Source organism: Oncorhynchus keta, chromosome 21 (genome assembly GCF_023373465.1).
Source record: "Oncorhynchus keta strain PuntledgeMale-10-30-2019 chromosome 21, Oket_V2, whole genome shotgun sequence".
Taxonomy (NCBI): domain Eukaryota; kingdom Metazoa; phylum Chordata; class Actinopteri; order Salmoniformes; family Salmonidae; genus Oncorhynchus; species Oncorhynchus keta.
The window spans coordinates 45525161-45550855 of NC_068441.1; the positions used below are offsets into that span (position 1 = coordinate 45525161).

Consider the following 25695-nt stretch of genomic DNA (forward strand, 5'->3'; position numbering starts at 1 on the left):
AATCTCGCATGCGCTGACCAGCTACTCAACTTATAATAATAATATAATATTTGCCATTTAGCAGACGCTTTTATCCAAAGCGACTTACAGTCATGTGTGCATACATTCTACGTATGGGTGGTCCCGGGAATCGAACCCACTACCCTGGCGTTACAAGCGCCATGCTCTACCAACTGAGCTACAGAAGGACCATAACTCAAGCTGAATGTTCAAATCAGCACTGATCAGTACCACCACTCTCAAATCCAAGGCAGGTCCACCTCCGAAAAGTCCACCCGTATTTACAAGTTGGCTGCACAGGATGCACTGAATGACAAGAGGTATCTGACAATCTTTTCAATGTTATTTATTTACATGTTATCAGCGTAACCCGTATCCATTTTTCCAGCAGATGTTTTAACAGTCTGTCACATGTATTTGTGATGCTCTGAATACTCTTACTTTGCATCATCCATATAATCATAAGTGTGTGATTTGGAGGCTCATTGATGGTTTAGAGTCGTACCACCATTAGAGACATGTATTCCGTATGACAGTTCACCATTAACAAACAGAAAGCCCACATTTAAAAAAAACAACAACATTTTAGTCATTTAGCAGACGCTCTTATCCAGAGTGACTTACAGGAGCAATTAGGGTTAGGTGCCTGGCTCAAAGGTACAGACAGATTTTTCACCTAGCTGGCTCAGGATTCAAACCAGCAACCTTTCGGTTACTGGCCCAACGATTTTAACCGCTAGGCTACCTGCCGCTCTTCTCTATCAGTCAGTGGCACCATTCCAAGCCAAACTCTAAAATAATAGTTGATAGGCACCCTACCACCAATCACCAACCATCCAGTTCAAGCTCTCAACTATAACTAAACATGGAAGCCTTTTCCAGGTCTACCCAAGTACCAGCTTTAGGTGACATCTGACTCAGGCACATGAGGCCCATCTAATCTGTTAATCACAGAAGTAACTACATGGCTGCTGGCTAGGATTGTCTGCACCGAAACGATATGATCCTGGCCCACACCCCTCCTGAGTCCCTAGCAAAGCCCTGTGTATCTGGGGGTATTAGACAGATCAGGGTGGAACAGCAGCCACCCGCTTTAATGTGTCTTCCTGAGGTGCTGTTTCAGAAGCCTGCTGCAGAGCTGGATAAACGCACACAGCCTAACCACAATCCCACGGCCTAGGGCTTCCTCAGCCACACTCAGTCTGTACCCCTCCCCTCTACACCTTCCCTTTCTACTCTTCTTCACTCTATCCATATTTTCCTCTCTCCTGACTCCTCACTGACAAAGGCTTTTGGCCATCCTCCCCTAGCTGGCACGGAGGAGACGGAAGGGGCTATAGAGTATAGCTGATGCAGATCCATTGCATCACCCAAGCCCCACCACTCTGTACAGTCTACTCGCCATATAACACAGTCAAGATGGTCATTCATATTTTGCAAGAGTTTATTAGTTACCTGAAATGTATTTGCTAGCTAAAGTGCAAACACAAGGTCCATCTTGTGCATGTGTGAGTGAGTGAGTGACTGACTGAGTGAGTGAGTGAGTGAGTGAGTGAGTGAGTGAGTGAGTGAGTGAGTGAGTGAGAATCTATTTATGTGGATTTAACCCCCCCTTATCAAAAGAAGTCTGGGACCTTAAGACATTTTCTAAACAATGAACATTCTTCAGCACAACTTTAAGCTTTGTTCCCACATTGAAATAGGTTAGATATGGATGGGTATGCAACCTGAAAATGTTCTAATGAAAGACAGACATGACAGTTCTGACAGCGCATTACTTTGACGTATTGGCGGTTTGAGATTTGGAAAGCTATTTAAAAAAACTGTTTGAAAACGGGTCTACAGCAGACGCTTTAAGTGAGACTAGCAGGGAACCACCTCACAAGAGTCTAAGCAAAGCTTTCAGACCAAATGCATCCCTATCTCCAGTAAATACCGCTTCAAAAGCCAGTTTAGAAAAACATCTCATTCAAACATTCTTGCATGTAAAGTATAACACTGTGTGAGAACACTTTCCGAGGTCACCGAAGGCATTGCCAGATAGGAGTAGGCACCAACCAAAGACGAAATGGATTCAGTGATATCAATATTATTTTATGAACTGAAGGTCCAAAAGAGAAAAAGCTCCTGCAAATTCAATCAGCAGTGTACAGATGTAGGATCTTAATTTGAACACCCTGTGCAGGAGAACTTTCCTGCAATGCAGGAAATGTAAAACTTGAATTATATTTGAGGTTAAAAAGGCTTCTGAAGTTTGTCATATCCACTTTGAAATTTCAGACTTGATTTTCCCTTTCGAGAAACGTATCAACCCCTACAAAAATGTCCATTAATTATAATCCACAAAATAATTCACATTTCCTGTTGCTGCATGATTATTTTCCTGCTGTACACTCTTAGAGAAAAAACGTTATTCAGCTGTCCCCATAGGAGATCCCTTTTTGGTTCGAGGTAGAACCCTTTTTTTCTAAGACTGTAGCAAACTGGCTCAAATTAAGATCCTACATCTGTAGGTACTGTGCACATCAAAGAGACCGGCAAACTGAAGTAAAAGGCCAAGAGATTTAAATCTTCCCAACTTCAAACATCTCTTTATTTTCATAAAATTCTCCCAACACACAGATGAATGGAAAAATGAGATGAAAAAAAAAAACATTATTTACCACAGAGCTGGGAAGAGAAAGAAAACAAATTCCCTTGTCCTTTCAAATAGTACACCGAGATCTCATCAGCAGAAGGACACAGAAATAAAACATGGGTAGTACAACATGACAGTATCTCGTACAGAGAGGATAATGCTTCACATTAGCGTGCTAAGGGATGAAGGGAAGGACGTAGGATGGAGCATCTCAAAACAAATCAATCTATCTGATTCAGGAGTTGTTTGTGGGTGTGTGTCTGCACGTTTTTATTTATTTATTCAACCTTTATTTAACTAGGCAAGTCAGTTAAAGAACAAATTATTATTTACAATGACGGCCTAGGAACAATGGGTTAACTGCCTTGTTCAGGGGAAGAACAACAGATGTTTTACCTTGTCAGCTCGGGGATTCGATCTAGCAACCTTTCAGTTACTGGCCCAACGCTCTAACCACTCAGCTACCTGCCACTCCACGTACACAACACATCTTCTAAAAAAAAGTTGCTAATACTGCCTGTTCAATATACAATGTACAATATAATCTACAGCCATAATCTCCTCCAGTCAGTGATGTAGCTATTGTGCCTATATCACAGAGCAGTAGGCTAGGCTCTCGTGCCTATAGCACAGAGCAGTAGGCTATGCTATCGTGCCTATAGCACAGAGCAGTAGGCTATGCTATCGTGCGTATAGCACAGAGCAGTAGGCTAAGCTATCGTGCCTATAGCAGAGAGCAGTAGGCTAAGCTATCGTGCCTATAGCAGAGAGCAGTAGGCTAGGCTATCATGCCTATAGCAGAGAGCAGTAGGCTAGGCTATCGTGCCTATAGCAGAGAGCAGTAGGCTAGGCTATCGTGCCTATAGCAGAGCGCAGTAGGTTAGGCTATCGTGCCTATAGTAGAGAGCAGTAGGCTAGGCTATCGTGCCTATAGCACAGAGCAGTAGGCTATGCTATCGTGCCTATAGCACAGAGCAGTAGGCTAAGCTATCGTGCCTATAGCAGAGAGCAGTAGGCTAGGCTATCGTGCCTATAGCAGAGAGCAGTAGGCTAGGCTATCGTGCCTATAGCAGAAAGCAGTAGGCTAGGCTATCGTGCCTATAGCACAGAGCAGGAGGCTAAGCTATCGTGCCTATAGCAGAGAGCAGTAGGCTAGGCTATCGTGCCTATAGCAGAGAGCAGTAGGCTAGGCTATCGTGCCTATAGCAGAGAGCAGTAGGCTAGGCTATCGTGCCTATAGCAGAGAGCAGTAGGCTAGGCTATCGTGCCTATAGCAGAAAGCAGTAGGCTAGGCTATCGTGCCTATAGCAGAGAGCAGTAGGCTAGGCTATCGTGCCTATAGCGGAGTAGTAGGCTAAGGGTCTACAGTGTTACAGACACTTGAAAAATAATTCATGCCACTTCTTTTGAAACAGGAAAGCTTTACAATTGCATGTCTTTTCCTCAGTCTGCTTTTTACTCAACAATGAATGACAGAGGCACAAACATAAATCTCAGCATAAACCTCCATTCCAACAATGTTGAGCAATCGTCTCATGCCCCCACTGATTTAGCTTTTTTAGCTAACAGCACATTATGCTGACATGCTACGTCAGAACAATTACTCAATTACTTCAAACTCAAGATTTGAAAACATAAAACACAATTTGGCCTAATTGAACTGTTGACATGTACTTGGGTCCAATTATGCGTCAAAATGGCCAAAAGAGATGAGACGGGGGTGGAACGTGACAGCCGTACATTTATCTAACCCCCATTTTTATCAAAAATGGCGATGAAGTTGTGAAACAACAAAGAGGCAAAGGTTGTGTGAAGGTTAGAGGTCAACCACGTCGCCCAGATTATCAACATTTTTAAAGAGCTACATTCATTGACCGTCTATTGAATGTGACCATGGAAATATTTAACTAGATTGGTTTCGATAACTGAAAGGGGTCAGGAGATAGACCTGTGTAGAACTGTACTTTTTGATGACCACTTTTTAGCTTAAAATACTTTATGCTACAAGTTCATTGAAAATTATATGTTTTAATTGAAGAGACAATTAGTATTCAACTGGTAAAACTGACATTTTGTTGTGTTTACCATCCTGAATCCCTTGGCCAAGCAGAATATGAAAGGGTTGGACAAATCAATACCAGGAAATGGCAATGTGATGATGGTGTAGAGGTTCTGTGTATGCATGTCCCAGAGTATGTTCTGTACTGAGTTCTCTGAGTTGGCTGCCCACAACTTCCCAAACAATGGCCAAAAGAGAAAAGGTCCGGACCTTGGATGGTGAAGCGAGTGCAGCATACATCTCCTCCTGTAATTTCAAATGAGAACAATCAAATGCAGGCTAAGTCTTTGTGAGCTCTTCTTTGGTAATAGCAGTTTGTACTGCACGATCACAAAAGGTGCTCAACAATGAATAGGGCCACATGATTTTGCAACTGAAACCTAATCCCTGTAAATACCATTGAAACCACAAACCAACCAAGCACTCATTTCTTTCATGCTTTTGTGACAATTTGAGAATGCCGAATTTGATCACAAAAGTTAAACAGCTGTGCAAATCGGATATGGACATGGTGGCATACAGAGGTAAATCGCTGTGTGGAATTGGGTGCCACATTCATTTATATCCACCTGATTAACCTTGCATCAAGAGGGGACATTTGCCTTACTGTGTACTGTTTGGCTGCTGTCACGATAAGCCCAGATTGCTTCTGGAGAGGCGGCATGCCTTTACAAACCTATTCATGTCAGAACAGTTAAAATGTTGGTTTAGGCTGCCTTATGGTTATGGTAATGCAGCAAAGAGTATCCTTCAGAAATCACATGTGCATAATTGCACTATTTATTCCACCAGATCTCAGCATTTAAGAATCTTCTTAATTTCAATGTGCATTTAGATGAATTTGAGAGGACAAGAGCCTTTTACAGAGAAGTCTTTTAACAGAGAGGCCTTTCTTTTAACAGAGTCAATCTCATGCTTATTTCTCTCTGTCCCTGGTGATTCAGTTGTTGTCACCTAAAAACTTAATCCTGTCCAGATAGTCATCTCACTCTGGAAACGAACAAAAAGCAATTTTGTATGAAATATCAAGTTCAGAAATGAACTTGTTTGTTAATTAAGTGCGTTTAAATGTGTAAACTATTGTATTACACATTTTTTGTCTTTTTTTAAATTAAGATCACAAAAGTTCTGGCTTTTGGTTTGACTGTTGTCCAAGATAAAAACATCTTCTATTGTTCTTACTCTGAACATCTGCTTCCTTTCCCATCGTTCATCGTCGATGAGGCATCAGCTCAGTAGAATGCAACGGAATCATTTTGCAGTAATTGGCAATACACCATTCTAACAAGGCCAGCAGTCTCTTTGAGTTTACCCAGGATCCCCCTCTCCTGCCTGTAATGCCAAACCGGGTTGGAATTACAGAAAGAGCCCAGGGCAGATGAAGTTGAAGCCGGAATTTAGGTAAGTAACTTCCGTTCTGATGTTCAAAAGATATTGGTCGGTTAAAATAAATGATAGTGGATACATTTTGTGAAAATAAAAGTAAAAATAAACACCGGAAAGGACGGAAAAACATTAAAGACTCCAGCCATAGACTGTTCTCTCTGCTTCCGCACAGCAAACGTTACCGGAGCAACAAGTCTGACACCAACAGGCTCCTGAACAGCTTCTATCACCATTCAACAAAGCTGCTAAATATCTTACAAAATGGCCACACTGACTATCTGAGTTTATTTTTGCACTCACAGGACTCTACACACTGACACTCCAACACACACACACACACACACATACACACACTTAATTTGCTCACACACGCACACAAGTGGAGGCTGCCGAAGAGCAAACGGCTCACCATAATGGTTGGAACGGAGCGAATGGAATGGCATAAAACACATGGAAACCATGGAAACCATGTGTTTGATACCATTTCACTTATTGTGCCCCAGCCATTACAACAAGCCCATCCTCCCCAATTAAGGTGCCACCAACCTCCTATGATGCACACACATTTATACCGACTCTGCACACACACTCACAATTATCATACAGTATATGCTGCTGCTACTCTGTTTACCATATATCCTGTTGCCTAGTCACCTTACCCCTGTACATATCTACCTCTATCACTCCAGTATCCCTGCACATTGTAAATCTGGTATTGGCAATGACCCTGGAACTTACCCTGTATATAGCTTACTTGTTCTTCATATTTTGGTTTATATATATTCTTTGTTTTTGTTCTACCTTGTGTTATTTTTGGTACTACATTGATATTGATTACTGCATTGTTGAGTTTAGAGCCCCTAAAAGAGAAAAGAAAACGGAAAGGCATTTCACTGTACTTGTGCACTTGTGCACTTCCCTGCTAATCCCCACCCTACTTTACAATACAGTCGCTGTGCACACTATCTGACACAGGAGTGACTGACCAATACGCTTTCATAGAATATAAAATCCAAAGAAAATGAGTACAGTTAATTGCATTGGTAAGTATTGGAGTCTCACAGTTCTAAATGACAACACTGAAGCCAAATATTGTGCAACAGGTTGAGAGTAAGACACGCCTGTATGTGTCTAAATGCAAAACAAACCTCCAAACGAGCTTCAATGCCATACAGCACTCCTTCCGTGGCCTCCAACTGCTCTTAAACGCGAGTAAAACCAAATGCATGCTTTTCAACCGATCGCTGCCTGCACCCGCATGCCCGACTAGCATCACCACCCTGGATGGTTCCAACCTTGAATATGTGGACATCTATAAGTACCTAGGTGTCTGGCTAGACTGCAAACTCTCCTTCCAGACTCACATCAAACATCTCCAATCAAAAATCAAATCCAGAGTCGGCTTTCTATTCCGCAACAAAGCCTCCTTCACTCACGCTGCCAAGCTTACCCTTGTAAAACTGACTATCCTACCGATCCTCGACTTCGGCGATGTCATCTACAAAATGGCTTCCAACACTCTACTCAGCAAACTGGATGCAGTCTATCACAGTGCCATCCGTTTTGTCACTAAAGCACCTTATACCACCCACCACTGCGACTTGTATGCTCTAGTCGGCTGGCCCTCACTACATATTCGTCGCCAGACCCACTGGCTCCAGGTCATCTACAAGTCCATGCTAGGTAAAGCTCCGCCTTATCTCAGTTCACTGGTCACGATGGCAACACCCATCCGTAGCACGCGCTCCAGCAGGTGTATCTCACTGATCATCCCTAAAGCCAACACCTCATTTGGCCGCTTTTGTTCCAGTACTCTGCTGCCTGTGACTGGAACGAATTGCAAAAATCGCTGAAGTTGGAGACTTTTATCTCCCTCACCAACTTCAAACATCAGCTATCCGAGCAGCTAACCGATCGCTGCAGCTGTACATAGTCTATAGGTAAATAGCTCACCCTTTTTCACCTACCTCATTCCCATACTGTTTTTATACTGTTTTTATTTATTTACTTTTCTGCTCTTTTGCACACCAATATCTCTACCTGTAGATGCCCATCTGATCATTTATCACTCCAGTGTTAATCTGCAAAATTGTATTATTCGCCTACCTCCTCATGCCTTTTGCACACATTGTATATAGACTGCCCATTTTTTTTCTACTGTGTTATTGACTTGCTAATTGTTTACTCCATGTGTAACTCTGTGTTGTCTGTTCACACTGCTATGCTTTATCTTGGCCAGGTCGCAGTTGCAAATGAGAACTTGTTCTCAACTAGCCTACCTGGTTAAATAAAGGTGAAATAAAAAATAAATACAAAAAAATACTCAAAGATCCACTGCTTTTGTGACAATGTTCTAGTCGTTTTTGGGAAACTAGTCCAAAAAGTAATATTGCATACAGTCAGAAAGTGATTGAACATCTATCATTAGATAATCAATATTCCCCTCCTCAGTGAAGCTAGGAAACTCTGAACTATTTCAGAAAATAGAATATTACTGTAATTATGATTCAAGTTCTCAAAGACGGCCAGGATGAACGTCATTTGAGAATCCACTATTGTGTGTTATTGATAGCCAGGCTCATGTCTGAGATGTGCCTCCAGAATAATTGTCCAGGGAACTTTAGAAATAGAAAATGCCTCAACAAAACAGCTTCAGAGAAATGGAAGAATGACAATGGCAAAGATGTCAGTCTTAATACTCCTCTTATCAACGTTATTGATTTGTCATTCGACCAGCAATCTCACCTCACTGAGGAGAAAAGAAAGGCTCAGCTGTACTTTTGGAGAAGGTCCAGTGGTCAATCTGAATAAATCCCTCTCCAACACACACAGACAGTGGTCAATCTGAATAAATCCCTCTCCAACACACACAGACAGTGGTCAATCTGAATAAATCCCTCTCCAACACACACAGACAGTGGTCAATCTGAATAAATCCCTCTCCAACACACACAGACAGTGGTCAATCTGAATAAATCCTCTCCAACACACACAGACAGTGGTCGATCTGAATAAATCCCTCTCCAACACACACAGACAGTGGTCAATCTGAATAAATCCCTCTCCAACACACACAGACAGTGGTCAATCTGAATAAATCCCTCTCCAACACACACAGACAGTGGTCAATCTGAATAAATCCCTCTCCAACACACACAGACAGTGGTCGATCTGAATAAATCCCTCTCAACACACACAGACAGTGGTCAATCTGAATAAATCCCTCTCCAACACACACAGACAGTGGTCAATCTGAATAAATCCCTCTCCAACACACACAGACAGTGGTCGATCTGAATAAATCCCTCTCCAACACACACAGACAGTGGTCAATCTGAATAAATCCCTCTCCAACACACACAGACAGTGGTCGATCTGAATAAATCCCTCTCCAACACACACAGACAGTGGTCAATCTGAATAAATCCCTCTCCAACACACACAGACAGTGGTCGATCTGAATAAATCCCTCTCAACACACACAGACAGTGGTCGATCTGAATAAATCCCTCTCCAACACACACAGACAGTGGTCAATCTGAATAAATCCCTCTCCAACACACACAGACAGTGGTCAATCTGAATAAATCCCTCTCCAACACACACAGACAGTGGTCAATCTGAATAAATCCCTCTCCAACACACACAGACAGTGGTCAATCTGAATAAATCCCTCTCCAACACACACAGACAGTGGTCAATCTGAATAAATCCCTCTCCAACACACACAGACAGTGGTCAATCTGAATAAATCCCTCTCCAACACACACAGACAGTGGACAATCTGAATAAATCCCTCTCCAACACACACAGACAGTGGTCGATCTGAATAAATCCCTCTCCAACACACACAGACAGTGGTCGATCTGAATAAATCCCTCTCCAACACACACAGACAGTGGTCGATCTGAATAAATCCCTCTCCAACACACACAGACAGTGGTCGATCTGAATAAATCCCTCTCCAACACACACAGACAGTGGTCAATCTGAATAAATCCCTCTCCAACACACACAGACAGTGGTCGATCTGAATAAATCCCTCTCCAACACACACAGACAGTGGTCGATCTCAATAAATCCCTCTCTCTCTACAGCCTCTAACACTCAAACTTAAACTTTCTCTCAGATGCTTTGTTTTAGCGGTATCCTGAGAGAAATGCCTGTCCGGTTGCCCTTAAGAGTACCAATGAAGTTTCACTTACTTTTCAATCACTGTCACAGGGTCTGACATTAAGTTAATGTTCTCGAGATACCTGGGCACTCGTGAGTAACCTTTCCCTTCAATGAAAGACTGGCACTTGTTCGTCGACATCATTACCCTTGTTCACTACCTCTAACTGCATCTCCAAAAACCCATTGGCAGCCAACATGGGTTGACTCTCTCTCTCTTTAGTTCCTGTTTCTACTTCTCTCCATTACGTGGCACTCGTTGACCTGATAAGCACAAGCTCTCAAGTGTCTCTCTTGTTTTGCCTTGTAAAGGGGTGAGTGAGTGAGAAAGAGAGACTAGATCATAGCAGCAAAAAGGAGGGAACTGAGACAGGGTTGTAGATCAGACAGGGGGAATTAGGAAAGGACAATGGTGTTTATAAGTCATGTCACAAGAGAATTCGCAAAGGGGGACAGTAACAGATGAGCCACAACAAGCATTGTGAAAATGTTCTGGTTTTGTTACATTAAATGCACAAAGACCAAAAAGGTATATATTTTTTGCTGAAGAGCTACATGTGGCATATTATCACATAAAGAAATAAGATGATATCACAGAAGATAATTATTAGATGATAGTAGTGATGAAATTATGGACACATTTTGGCATAACACAAGTGTCATGGACACATCAATTGATATTGGGCCACTATATTTCTACATTCCCATAACCGACTGGGTAGCTTTCCCTTTTTGCTCCATTTTCACATTAGTTTCAACTGAAAACAGAAGTTAAATTAATATTAAAATTAGCTGCCTGCTGAGCATAAGAGAAATGAATATTAAAATTAGCTGCCTGCTGCGCATAGAGCTTGCTAATCATACCCTGCCAGAAAGAGGCATTCCCTCCGGTTCTCTTAGCCATAACCAGAAAAAAAGACGTTGATTATTTTTTCTGTTTACGGGGCGAAACCCACAAAGTAAGAGTCAAAGAGTGTCTGTCATCAAGATACTGTATGTTCCAATCGCATCCGACGAACCTTCATGGTCGGTCTTATGATCTCAGTGACATTAAAAGGTAACCGTTTTTCTTGCTTGGGGAGAAGAGGCAAACAGGCCCATTGCTGTGGGAGATCCCGAGGGATGCACTGCACAAGGTTGACATACATTAGTCTTTAGAGTTCCCTGTTCGATCGCGTTCAACAAAGCAGCATGTTCTACCAAGCCTCAGCCATTAGAGGAGACGGACTTGACTGCAGAATCTATAAAACAAGGGACCAAAGATGTTGACTGGACAAGGCCCATTTAGCCGGGCCACATTGTTAGTTAAATGGTGAATCTAGCTGCCACGGAGAGGAGATTGCACACCACCTGATTTACAAGGTCTCTTGTTCCAAGGTGCACCTTCCGCAGGAAAGGCAAGAGAGCGGGCCATGGCCAAGGCCAAAATCAAAGTATTTTAGATTAGCCAGGTTCAAGATTAAATGGTAACTCTCAACCCCAATTTCAGCCTTTGCCCAACCCCTTCAAATAAAAAATAAAAAATGCTTTCAGATGAGAAGTTGTGGGTGGGGAGGATTGTTCAAATATATTTATTTTGAGGGTGGGTAAATGTAGTTGTACCTGATCTAAACGCTTTCTTCCTAAAGCATTCTTAACAGAAGTCCACTGGCGTGCTCTGATAATATAATGATGTGCGTTGCAAGCCAATGTGGCTTTGGACAGTTAACTCATAGTGGTAAGGAGCCGAGTTCTTAACATCTATTGCCACTTGCGGTGTAAGTCTGAATGTGGAGTCACATTTATTGTGGAATTGTGTTGGAAAGAAAAGCGCAATCATCACCTAGAAAATGAAGATTATGAGCTCAACTCAATCCAACCCGCATTGCCATATTCACACAGTAGCTCTTTTTCGAATGGTCAAAACTTTTCCGAATTAGAAGTCTGTGGGCACGGGATGAATATTCCAAAAGGATTTGGAAGAAGGAAAAAAAGAGTCTGCCTCATGTGGGATTAGAAGTGTTTAACTATGAGCCAACTGTTTTTACAGGACTGCGCAACCAATCAGTCGTAGCAGCTGGGGAAAAAACACAACGAGTTGACATGACCACCATGTTCATCTATTTCTTGTTACGATGGATGTAACCACAAATATAAGAGCATAATCGTCATAGCCTACATGTTTTTTTTACTTCGTAAAAGCACATCGATGTGTCAAAATGAACACCAGAATCGACTTCGACTTGTTTCATTATAACTTTGCATAAAACATTTGCTTTTCAATGATAGATCGATCTATTACTTTTTATGAAACTTACTTTAGAAAGGATACTAGTAGTATACTGCTACCGGCCATTTTGTGGACAGTATTTTTCTAATATCAGAAGTTCCAGTGTCCTCATTTTAATTTTCAGAACACACCGTACTTCCTCACCCTTCAGAGGGAGATCCATCACCTCTTCTCTCTTCTGCATAAGATCTAGAGGAGCCCAGAAGAACAACAGAGCCATACTGACCTTTTGTCATAGAAGCCTTTTACTGTAGCTGTTACAGTAGGCCTCAGAGTCCCAGATACAAAGGAAGTGCACTAGCTATTGTTTTTAAGGGAAAGGTCAGAGCAGACCCAGCTTACAAATGTTGGTTCCAAGAATGTTGTGGCAAACTAAACAATGACCTTTAGAGAATGTTCCAGAAGCATTGTGTTAGCTGGGGATTCTCCATTAACATACCTCTTTTGGGAGTTTTCAATGGAAATATAAAATAGTATGGGGAAGATAACAGTTGAAATAATAATATACATTTCAACTAGGCACAATTCGTTATCAACTTTGGCAATATGTGGCTGAGCTGTCAATCAAAATATCTAACATGACTTCATGTTTAGGAACAACATGTCACTGTCAATCCTTAAACCATTAGTTTTGGCTGCAGAGCCAAACACGCTCTTGAAAGAGCCTTCATTTCTCCTGGGAAGTGACATGCTTTGGTTGTGGGTTCTCCCCTGAAACCTGCCTACGCGCCATATTCACCTGTCAGATCAACGGTTGTGTACCAAATGGCACCCGATTCCCTATTTAGTGCGCTACTTTATAGGCCCTGGTCAAAAGTAGTTCACTAAATAGGGAATAGGGTTTGCAACGCACCCACAGTCTGGAGCCCGGGTAGCACCCCTCCCTGCATCTGCCAACTCCACAAAGTCTTCCAAAAACAAACCTTTCTCTTCAGGATTCCATCATCCTCTGCACACACACAGCCTATATCACTTCAAAAACACACAACACAATGACACACTGTAATGGTAGAGAAAACAGAGTGACAAAAACACACAGTTATACTGCTGCACGTGACAAAACTTGAAAAACACTCTCGCCTTCTCTCTCACACACACAGACACACACACACACACACACACACACACACACACACACACACACACACACACACACACACACACACACACACACACACACACACACACACACACACACACACACACAGTTAAAATGCTGACATCTTGTCTGTAGTAGTAACGTGTAATATATATACTGTATGTACATGTCATGCTATCTCATTTACAGATCCAAGTGTATAGCTCCATTACCACTGTTGACATGTTCCTATACTTTCCTTTAGGAACCACAAAGATCACTTCTATGTGTGTGTGTGCTGATGGATATGGACATAATATTCTTGCAGGACTGCCTGTAGTTGGGTCAGACCAAAGTAGAGTTAGAAGTCACTAGTGAGTGAGGGCATCTACAGCCAACCGTTCAGAAGGCTCCATCTAGCAGTTTTAACACTTGCGCTTCTTTAAAAAAATATATATTATTTATGTTGCACTGTTGGTAGTAAGTGCACTTGATTCAGAAGCCCTGTGCACCGGGTAGGTAAAGAGTTCCCATTTTGAACCATTTCATTTGTCTTCAAAGACAAATCCTGCTGGCCCGGGAGATGTGTGGCTAATTCGAGTTGGCCTACTGTACTAGCCAATCGGAATTGCTCAACTCACAGGTCATACAGGCTTCCATGACCCGGCCACAGCAAAGTTTGGTACTAGTCTACATAAGATTTCATAACTTTTAAAAATCCATGACCAGAGATAGACTGTCAAAGAATACAGCAAAGAGCTGCAGTTTTTAACTTCTTCAGGCTACGGTCCTTTTTTCTCAATTTCCACCTGACTGACGTGCCCAAAGTAAATTGCCTGTTGCTCAGGCCCTGAAGCCAGGATATGCATATAATTGGCACCATTGAAAAGAAAACACTTTGCCCTTTGTAGAAATGTTCAAATAATGTATGAGACTATAACACAATAGATATGTTAGGAGAAAATCCAAAGAAAGAAATATTAAATTTTTTTGAGAGCCCATACTCTTACAATGGAAAGTATAGGGAAATAATTAAATCTAGCTCACAGTATGCAATTCCTATGGCTTCCACAGGGTGTCAGCACTCTATGTTCAAGGTTTCAGGCTTGTCTCTTCCAAAACGAGGAAGAATAATGAGTTTTAGTACTGGGACACACTATTGGAAATTCGTGTTTGGCGTGCGAGGAAGACAAGACGCACCTGCTAATATAGGATTCCTGTTTCATACTCCTTTCTGTATGAAATATTATAGTTTGATTACATTTTAGGGTATCTGAGGAGTCAATAGAAATGTATTTTGACTTGTTTCAACTAAGTTTAGTGGTAGATTTTTGGATTCCTTTCTCTGCATGTTGAACGAGTGGATTACTCAAGTCAATGGCGCCAACTAAACTGACTTTTTGGGATATAAAGAAGGATTTTATCTAACAAAATGACACTACATGTTATAGCTGGGACCCTTTGGGAGACAAATCAGAGGACATTTTTCAAAAAGTAAGTGAATATTGAATCGCTATTTGTGAATTTATGAAACCTGTGCCAGGGGAAAAATATTATGATGTGGGCGCGCCGTCCTCAAACAATCGCATGGCATGCTTCTGCTGTAATGGCTACTGTAATTCGGACAGTGCCGTTAGATTGACAAGAATTTAAGCTTTCAACTGATGTGACACTTGTATGTACCTACATGTTTAATATCAGGTAGCGGGACGCCTATCCCAGAGTGAGTTTTTATTCAGCACTGCCAACACTTTTTATTCAACACTATTAAAAAAAACATAAAAACATACACATCTCCCTACTTCCACTCGCGCTGCAGCTGCAATTAATAAGTAGCCAAGTGTATTGATATCCCTGCGTTTCTATTATTACTAGCAGCTCGTCTATTTTAATATCAAGGAATAGTTCACTTTCTCTGGTCATAGGAACAAAGTGAATTTGTTACATGAGGTAGATGCGGTGCGACGCGAGTTTCGCCATCGGGTGGAAGACTGTCCCCTTGCTCTTGTTAGTCTCACTGGAGGAAAGGAAGGAGAGATTGGTGGACCCTCTGCTGCGCACTTCAGTGCGTTCAAGACAACTGGAAAAAAATTAGATCTGACTGGGGAAAAAAATTGAACCAATTTGGAATTCCAAGTGAAACAATGGCATCTTTCTAGAGCCCAAACTTTCCGACCTGAAGGTCACAGACCTTATGATTTGACCTCATTTCTGTCCAAGTTCCCAATTGTATTGAAAGCACCATGACCATCACAAGCAGGTACCATCATTTAAGTAAAACAAAAAAGCTATTTATTTCCTAACTATTTAAATTTATGCTCAGCCGTGTCTCGCAAGTGCTACACCAACTAATATATTTTGTTATCAAAGCTTGAGTTTTGCAATATAATATGGTCTGAGAAGAACAATATTGTCAGGCCAGGCATTGAGCCAACATGGTGTGATAATGTATTAGGCCTACTATACAAACCTCATTCCTACAGAAGTTTTTATTAGGTTCATGTTAAAAATGTTTAAGTCATGTACACCCTTTTCTTCCCAATTTTCGTGATATCCAATTACGATCTTGTCTCATCGCTGCAACTCCCCAACGGGCTCGAGAGAGGCGAAGGTCGAGTCATGCATCCTCTGAAACATAACCAGCCAAACTGCGCTCCTTAACTTCTTCGATATAGGCGCTCTTTTAATTTTTGGATGAAAAACGTTCCCGTTTTAAACAAGATATTTTGTCACAAAAAGATGTGACTATGCATATAATTGACTGCTTTGGAAAGAAAACACTCTGACGTTTCCAAAACTGCAAAGATATTGTCACAGAACTGATGTTACAGAAAAAACCCAGATAAAAATACAATCAGGAAGTGCCGCATTTTTTGAAACCGCCTCATGGCAATGACTCCTTATATGGCTGTGGAGGAGCTAGGAGTCAGCTTACCTTTTCCACGTTTTCCCCAAGGTATCTGCAGCATTGTGACGTATTTGTAGGCATATCATTGGAATATTGACCATAAGAGACTACATTTACCAGGTGGTCGCTTGGTGTCCTCCGTCGCAATTATTGCGTAATCTCCAGCTGCAGTATTTTTCCGTTTGCCTCTGATGACAAACCGACTGCCAGGAATGATTTTTCATCTAATAGAATTGTGAAAAACACCTTGAGGATTGATTCTAAACAACGTTTGCCATGTTTCTGTCGATATTATGGAGCTAATTTGGAAAAAAGTTTGGCGATGTAAGTGACTGCATTTTCGTTTTTTTTTCTTAGCCAAACGTGATGAACAAAACAGAGCTATTTCTCTTACACAAATAATCTTTTTGGAAAAAATGAACATTTGCTATCTAACTGAGAGTCTCGTCATTGAAAACATCCAAAGTTCTTCAGAGGTAAATGATTTTATTTGAATGCTTTTCTTGTTTTTGTGAAAATGTTGCCTGCTGAATGCTAGGCTTAATGCTATGCTAGGCTATCAATACTCTTACACAAATGCTTGTGTAGCTTTGGTTAAAGCATATTTTGAAAATCTGAGATGACAGTGTTGTTAACAAAAGCCTAAGTTTGTGTTTCAATATATTTATTTAATCTTATTTGCGATTTTCATGAATAGGAAACGTTGAGTTATGGTAATGAGCTTGAGGCTATGATTACGCTCCCGGATACGGGATTGCTCGACGCTAGACCCTTCCCTTACCCTAGACGACGCTGGGCCAATTGTGCGCCGCCCTATGGGACTCCCGGTCACGGCTGGTTGTTACACAGCCTGGGAACGAACCCGGGTCTGTAGTGACGCCTCAAGCCCTGTGATGCAGTGCCTTAAACCGCTGTGCCACTCGGGAGACCCTCGGCTTGATTTTTGACTGCGAAAGTGATTGTGACCACTGACATAAAAAAGGGTAGGTAGCATAAACGTAACCACGTGTAACATATGGATATGCATTAGTATACACATCAAAAGTCCCAATGCAAAGTTACACCACACATTTCTATTTTTGGAGTTATTACATAAAACCCATCAGAATTCCAAAGAATGCCAGATAGAAAATACAGGGTGTGATGTAATATGGAGGACCTGGGAAGCCAGGCTCCTTATAATGTAAACTCCAATAGAAATAATTTGCACTCATGACTAGTGGGTTCAATTTATTTTTCAGCCAACCATTGTGTATTTCCATTTGCGGAATATTTAGGTAAAGCCTTGAATAAAAGAAAAAGGGCTACCAATAAATAAATAATACAAATATTTTGCTTTTATGTGGTAACTGGCACGTGTGTATATACATAGATTGTGTATAGGCTTGTCTCCCACATGAATCTCCTCTTTGTGCCAGACTGGGTTCAAATGCATTCTGTTTAATTGTTCTGTATATGTTATATATATATTTGTTTTTACTGCTATATATAATTGTTTGGAAAACCTTGTTTCCTATTATGTATTGATTTGTATCTTAATTTTTTAAATTCTTTACAAAATGCGAACTGCAGAGAACACCGGAAGAAGAATTATCAATGAATTGTCACAGCAAATTATTTTAAGGTTTGTTTATGTGCTAATTAATCCCATAAGGGATGGGTTACCAACTGGCGATTTGACAAGGAAAATGTATTTTAATTCATTCATTCATACAAGCAAATACTTTCAAGTTATTACATTAAAGTAAACCAAAGTTTTTGAAATACATAACGCCATCTAACCAGTTAATGACTTAAATGTAATGTAAATGTTATCAAAGAATGTTAGTTAGAGTTATCTTAGCCAGCAAGCTAGCCAGACAGCTAGCCAAATAGCCAATTAGCTATTAACCTAGCCAGCCTAGCCAACCACCACGGTAATGGTCGGTAAACTAGAGTCAAACTACTGGAAACCAGCTAGAACACAACTAAAACATAACAGCAGATTAAAAGTAAAGAGAGCAGAGACTTACAGATTAATAGCAGACAGAGTTAGTTACCAAAGCAAGGGGGAGGCAGCCACTTCACTGGGCCAAAATCTAAAGAAGATAGATTCCAGATGTTAGCTAATGCGTTAGCACTAAAAGTTACAAAACTCCCGTAGCCTAATCGACAGAGTTGATCAAACATAAAGTAGAACAGATGAGGTAGTAAACAGGTATGATTTTCTCTTTCGTCTTGAGCCCACGGCAAGTAAGCACCAGAGCCTGCGTGCTAACGGGTTCCCACTAGATAATACAGCCATAAAGTCTGTGAATAGCATGAGTTGATGCTAATGTTAGTTAGCATACGAACTCTGTAGCACAGAGTAAATCCTCCATATGACGTTGAGAAATAGTATATTGTGGCCACACACCGTTGTTACATTGGTGAGTAAAAACCCATGCTTCCTACCCTTTAAGTGGTCTGGACTGTTTTTACTTAGACCTCAAAACATGTGTAAATAGCACCGCCGGTCTTTCCTGAATAATTAACTGGGCAAAATCATAGGCTACACATTCATTATGGAAAATATGGCTGCAGCTATTCCAAGGCAGTCGAGCCTGGTGAGCTCCATGATATTTACAGAGTTGAGCACTCAAACATTTAATCAGGGGCAGAAAATTGCATGTTCCTTACCTGGAAAACCTAGTCAAAGTGGAGTTAACGTCGTAGACCTTTGCCAACCTCTTTCACAATCTCTGCTGCAATTGGTTGGCCTCTCTGTAATTACAGATGAGATTGATGTTTGCCATTTCAGCAGGAGGGTGAGGCAGCTTCACTGAGATAATATGATAAAGTTTGTCGGCCATGTTTGTGTGACCACTACTAATGAAGTGGGAGTAGGAGTTACTGAGCAGTGTAGTTTCAGTTTACTGGATGGTTTCTTTGAGTTCATCGATATGATGTGATTAAACCGGCGGCCATGTCTGAGTATTTCGGATTGGTTAATGCTTTTTTAAATGGGTGTCATCATCCATTGCAGGATGAATGACAACGGGGATGGTTGTCCGTCAAAAAATGTAAAAACTGTGCTTATGTGGAAAGGGTTCTACTTGGAACTAAAAGTGTTCCACCTATACACCTATAACAGCCTTTGGCAAAGGTCACCCCGGGGGCTGTATGTGGCCCGCGACCTGATTCAATACTGCCTGTGGAATCAAATAACTTTTTATTGGTCACATACACGTGATTAGCAGATGTTATTGCAGATGTAGCGAAATGCTTGTGCTTCTAGCTCCGATAGTACAGTAATATCTAACAAGTAATATCAAACAAATTACACAACATATACCCAATGCACACAAATCTAAGTAGGAATGAATTAAGACTATATACATCTGGACGAGCAATGTCAGAGCGGAACGGACTAAGATAGAGTAGAATAGTATGGAAAAAACAGTATATACATATGAGATGAGTAATGCAAGACATGTAAACATTATTAAGTGACTAAGATATCGTAGAATAGTACAGAATACAGTATATACATATGAGATGAGTAATGCCAGGTATGTAAACATTTAAGTGACTAGTGTTCCATTCCTTAAAGTGGCGAGTGATTCCTAGTCTATGCCTATAGGCAGAAGCCTCTAATGTGCTAGTGATGGCTGTTTAACAGTCTGATGGCCTTGAAATAGAAGCTGTTTTTCAGTGTCTCGGTCTCAGCTTTGATGCACATATACTGACCTCGCCTTCTGGATGATAGCGGCGTGAACAGGCTGTGGCTCGGGTGGTTGATGTCCTTGATTATCTTTTTAGCCTTCCTGTGACATCGGGTGTTGTAGGTGTCCTGGAGGGCAGGTAGTTTGCCCATGGCAATACATTGGGCAGACCAATTCACCCTCTGGAGAGCCTTGCCGTTGCGGACAGTGCAGTCGCCGTACTAGGCAGTGATACAGCCCGACAGGATGCTTTCAATTGTGCATCTGTAAACATTTGTGAGGGTTTTAGGTGACAAGACAAATTTCTTTAGCCTCCTGAGATTGATGAGTCTCTGTTGAGCCTTCTCACCACAATGTCTGTGTGGGTGGTCCATTTCCGTTTGTCAGCGATGTGTACGCAAGGGCCTTTTGCACATCAGATGTACAGCCTTGTCAAAGCCTTCAAGTAAAAATTACTCCTCCTGCCCCGTCAAGTAGAAGCCAACAATCTCACCCACCTTCTGATTCAACTAGTCTGTTCCCTATCAGATGACCAGCGGGAGAAGTAAACATCACTGCTGCGTGCTTTGAACAGTGATTTTTCTCGTCGTTTAGAGAATTTCAAAGTGTTGGAAAATGACATGCTGTTGGTTTCCTCTCGTTTCACCTTCAATGTGGATAACTCTCCCACTGACCTGCAACTTGAGCTTATCGATCTTCAGTCTGATGCAGTGATTGGAGAACTATTCAAAACAACGTCACTGATGAGGTTCTATGCATCTCAGCATGAACAAAACTTTCCAAAGATTAGGAGTCATGCTCAGAATATGTTTGTACTGTTTGGGTCAAAATATGGATGTGAACAGACATTTTCAGTGATGATAAATAACAAGTCAAGGCATCATCTCTTACTGACGCTCACCTCTCAGCGATCCTGTGCATAGCAACGTCAGAAACTATACCTGACACTGCTCTAGTCAATGCCTATCAGAGGCTTCATTCCTCACACTGATAGCGTAGTTTAAATGTAATGTTGAACTCTCTCTCTTTTTGTGCATACCCATTAACACGAGTTCTGTCTGTGGTGTTGAATGCAGTCTACTCTTCCCTCCGTGTAGTTCATTGCGTGTTTAATAATAAAAATGCCTACCAAAAGGAGAACACGGAAGTGGTTAATTTCTGTGCATGTTAAAAAGCTTAAATAAGTAGCATATCTAAATGTGATTTACAGTAGATATCTGTCAACACAGTCATACACATGATGCATAATCCTGTAATAATATATTTTAATGTGGCCCTACATGGAAAATAATTGTCCAGTCCTGACCTATAATCGGGGCGGCAGCGTAGCCTAGTAGTTAGGGCGTTGGACTAGTAACCAGAAGGTTGCGAGTTCAAACCCCCGAGCTGACAAGGTACAAATCTGTCGTTCTGCCCCTGAACAGGCAGTTAACCCACTGTTCCCAGGCTGTCATTGAAAATAAGAATATGTTCTTAACTGACTTGCCTGGTTAAATAAAGGTAAAAAATATTTTTAAAAATCAAAGAGTTCTTCAGAGGTTTCCCCTATGGGTTCTATATAGCACCTTTTTATCTAAGTTGACGTGGAGTTGACTTGAGTTGTCATTTTGATGGACAAAAACAGACAATGATGTGCTTCATGTACGATTTCATCCGTGGTCATAAATCAAAATATATTCATAAAACAGGGATAGACTAACACTGAAAGTCTTAAATACAGTCCCTTCCCAACAATGCAGAGAGAGAAACAAATAAGAAGGAATAAATACACAAACAAATAAGAAGGAATAAATACACAATAGTAATGATAACTTTTCTATATACACGGGGTACCAGTACCGAGTCGATGTGCAGGGATACGAGGTAGATATGTACATATACGGTGCATTCTGAAATAATTCAGACCCCTTGCCTTTTTCCACATTTTGTTACAGCCTTATTTTAAATTGATTAAATTGTCAATCTACACACAATACCCCATAAAAGCAAAAACATGTTTTTAGAAATGTTTGCAAATTAGAAAAATAAGTGAAATATCATATTTACATAACTATTCAGATCCTTTACTCAGTACTTTGTTGAAGCACCTTTTGCAGCAATTACAGCCACGAGTCTTCTTGGGTATAAGCTTGGCACGCCTGTATTTGAGGAGTTTCTCCCATTCGTCTCTGCAGATTCTCTCATGCTCTGTCAGGTTGGATGGGGAGTGTCGCTGCACATCTTTTTTAGGACTCTCCAGAGATGTTCGATCTGGTTCAAGTCCGGGCTCTGGCTGGGCCACTCAAGGACATTCCGAGACTTGTCCTGAAGTCACCCCTGCGTTATCTTGGCTATGTGCTAAGGGTCGCTGTCCTGTTGCCATGTGAACCATCGCCCCCAGTCTGAGGTCCTGAGCAGGTTTTCATCAAGGATCACTCAGTACTTCGCTCAGTTCAACTTTCCCTCGATCGTTGGGTTCTTGGTCACCTCCCGGACCAAGGCCCTTCTCACCAGATTGCTCAGTTTGGACGAGCAGCCAGCTCTAGGACGTGTCTTGGTAGTTCTAAACTTCTTCCATTTAAGAATGATGGAGGCCACTGTGTTCTTGGGGTCCTTCAATACTGCAAATATTTTTTGGTACCCTTTCCCAGATCTGTGTCTTGACACTATCCTGTCTCGGAGCTCTATGGAAATTTCCTTCAACGTTATGGCTTGGTTTTTGCTCTGATATGCACTGTCAACTGTGGGACCTTATATAGACAGCTGTGTGAGCCTTTCCAAATTATGTCCAATCAATTGAATTTACCACAAGTTGTAGAACCAAGTTGTTTACAACCAAGTTGTAGAAACATCTCAGAGGTGGTCAATGGAAACAGGATGCACCTGAGCTCAATTTCGAGTCTCATAGCAAAGGGTCTGAATACATATGTAAATAAGGTGTTGTTTTTCTAAAACCTGTTTTCTCTTTGTCATTATGGGGTATTGTGTGTAGATTGATGAGAAAAATAAATAATTTTATACATTTTAGAATAAGGCTGTAACGTAACAAAATGTGGAAAAAGTAATGAGGTAAGGAACAAGTGACCTGGCAACATAATTGACAAACGGTAGCAGCAAGGTATGTGATAAGTCAAAAGAGTCAATGCAGGTAGTTACATAGTTAACCAATAGCAGCCCGGACAAACTACACTATGTGGACACAGATTTGGTCATGCAGTGTATTTAGCAGTCTTATGGCTTGGGTGTAGAAGCAGTAGAAGCTGTTCAGAGTCCTGTTGGTTCCAGACTAGGTCCATCGGTACTGGGTGCCGTGCGGTAGAAGAGAGAACAGTCTGACGTGGTTGGCTGGAGTTGGACAATTTTTTAGGGCCTGCATTGCAGGGAGCTCGGCCCCAGTGATGTACTGGTCCGTATGCACTATTATCTGTAGCGCCTTGCAGTCGGATGTCAAGCAGTGGCCATACCAAGCGGTGAGGCAACTAGTCAAGATGTTCAATGTTGCAGCTGCATAACATTTTAAAGGATCTGAGGGCCCATGTCAAATCTTTTAAGCCTCCTAGGTGGGCGGGGCATATCGTACCCTCTTCACGACTTTGTTGGTGAGTGTGGACCACAATAATTTTGTGGGAATGTGGACACAGAGGAACTTGAAGCTCGTGACCTGCTCCAGATGTGTAGATGTGGATGGGGGCGGGCTCAGCGCTCCTTTTCCTGTAGTCCCCGATCAGCTTGTTTCTCTTTCTAATGTTGAGGGAGATGTTGTTGTCCTGGCACCACACTGTCAGGTCTCTGACCTCCTCCTTGTAGGCTATCGTCATCTGTGATCAGGCCTACCACGTTGTGTTGTCACTGAACTTTATGGTGTTGGAATCGTCGCGGCCACACAGTTGTTGGTGAACAGGAAGAATATGAGGGGACTAAACACGCATACCCTGTGGGGCCACCGTGTTGAGGGTCAGTGTGGCAGATGTGTTGTTGCCTGCCCTCATCATATGGGGGCAGCCCATCATGAAGTCCAGGATCCAGTTGCAGAAGGAGGTGTGCAATCCCAGGCTCGATAACTTAGTGATGAGCTTGGAGTGCACTATGGTGTTGAATTCTGAGATATAGTCAATGAACAGTATTCTCAAGTATCCATTATTTTTGTCCAGATGGGAAAGGACAGTGTGGAGTGCAATAGAGATTGCATCATCTGTGGATCTGTTTGGGATGATGGTGTTGATTTGAGCCATGACCAGCCTTTCAAGCATTTCATGGCTACAGATGAGTGCAATGCAATAGTCATTTAGACAGGTTACCTTGGCATTCTTGGGCACAGGGACTATTGTAGTCTGCTTGAAACATATGTATTACAGACTGGGTCAGGGAGAGGTTGAAAATATCAGTGAAGACTGTTGGTCAGTGCATGCTCCAAGTATGCTTCCTGGTAATCCGTCTGGCCCTGCGGCCTTGTGAATGTTAACCTGTTTAAAGGTCTTACTCACATCGGCTACGGAGAGCGTCATCACACAGTCAGCCGGAACAGCATGGTTTAGTGTTGCTAGCCTCGAAACAAGAAAATAAGCTTATCATCTGCTTCATCGGACCACTTACGTATTGAGCGTGTCACTGGGACTTCCTGTTTGAGTTTTTGCTTGTAAGCAGGAATATATAGGATAGCGTTATGGTCAGATTTTCCAAATGGAGAGCGAGGGAGAGCTTTGTATGCGTCTTCTGTGTGTAGTGTAGAGGTGGTCTATAGTATTTGTGCCTCTAGTTGCACAGGTGACACGCTGGTATAAACTACCAGCTCTCCCAGTCTTGTGTCAGAATTAGAGGTTCATGCATGTTTCTCAAATGTCAAAGTTGTTCCAAACATCAAATTTCAAAGTGTTAAAGGGTAAGTTCAGGCATTAACTCTGAATAGTTAAGGTAAGGGTTAAGTTCAGCAATTAACTCTGAATGGTTAAGGTAAGGGTTAAGGTTAGGCATTAACTCTGAATGGTTACGTTAAGGGTTAAGGTTTGGTATAGGCTTAAACAAAACTTATCAAAAACACCTTTCTATCGCAGGATTCGAACAACCTTTGGAATCAGAGTCAATAAAATGTATTTATAAAGCCCTTCTTACATCAGCTGATGTCACAAAGTGCTGTACAGAAACCCAGCCTAAAACCCCAAACAGCAAGCAATGCAGGCGTAGAAGCACAGTGGCTATGAAAAACTCCCTAGAAAGGCCAGAACCTAGGAAGAAACCAGGCTGAGACAGATGCTTATGCCTATCCACCATCCCTTCTACAACCGAAACCTACTTGAAGGTGACAGTGCTCATTGTTGCCCCTAGTGACTCGTTTCCATGTCCTCTCCTGACGTCCTCAGACATGGATGGACATTGAATACCTGGCTGGAATGAGATAAAACGGATTTCAGTGCATTTATATCACCAGCCACTATTAGCGCCGCCTCTGGTTGAGCATTTTCTTCTTTGCTTATGGCCCCATACAGCTCGTTGAGTGCGGTCTTAGTGACAGCATTGGTTTATGG

General features: G+C 41.7%; 1 protein-coding gene across 4 annotated transcripts in view; it reads right to left on the reverse strand.

The window, feature by feature from the left end:
- LOC118372930 (cadherin-22) overlaps positions 1-25695 on the reverse strand; it is a 325996-nt gene that overhangs the window by 267777 nt on the left and 32524 nt on the right. The gene's annotated exons all lie outside the window — the stretch shown is intronic.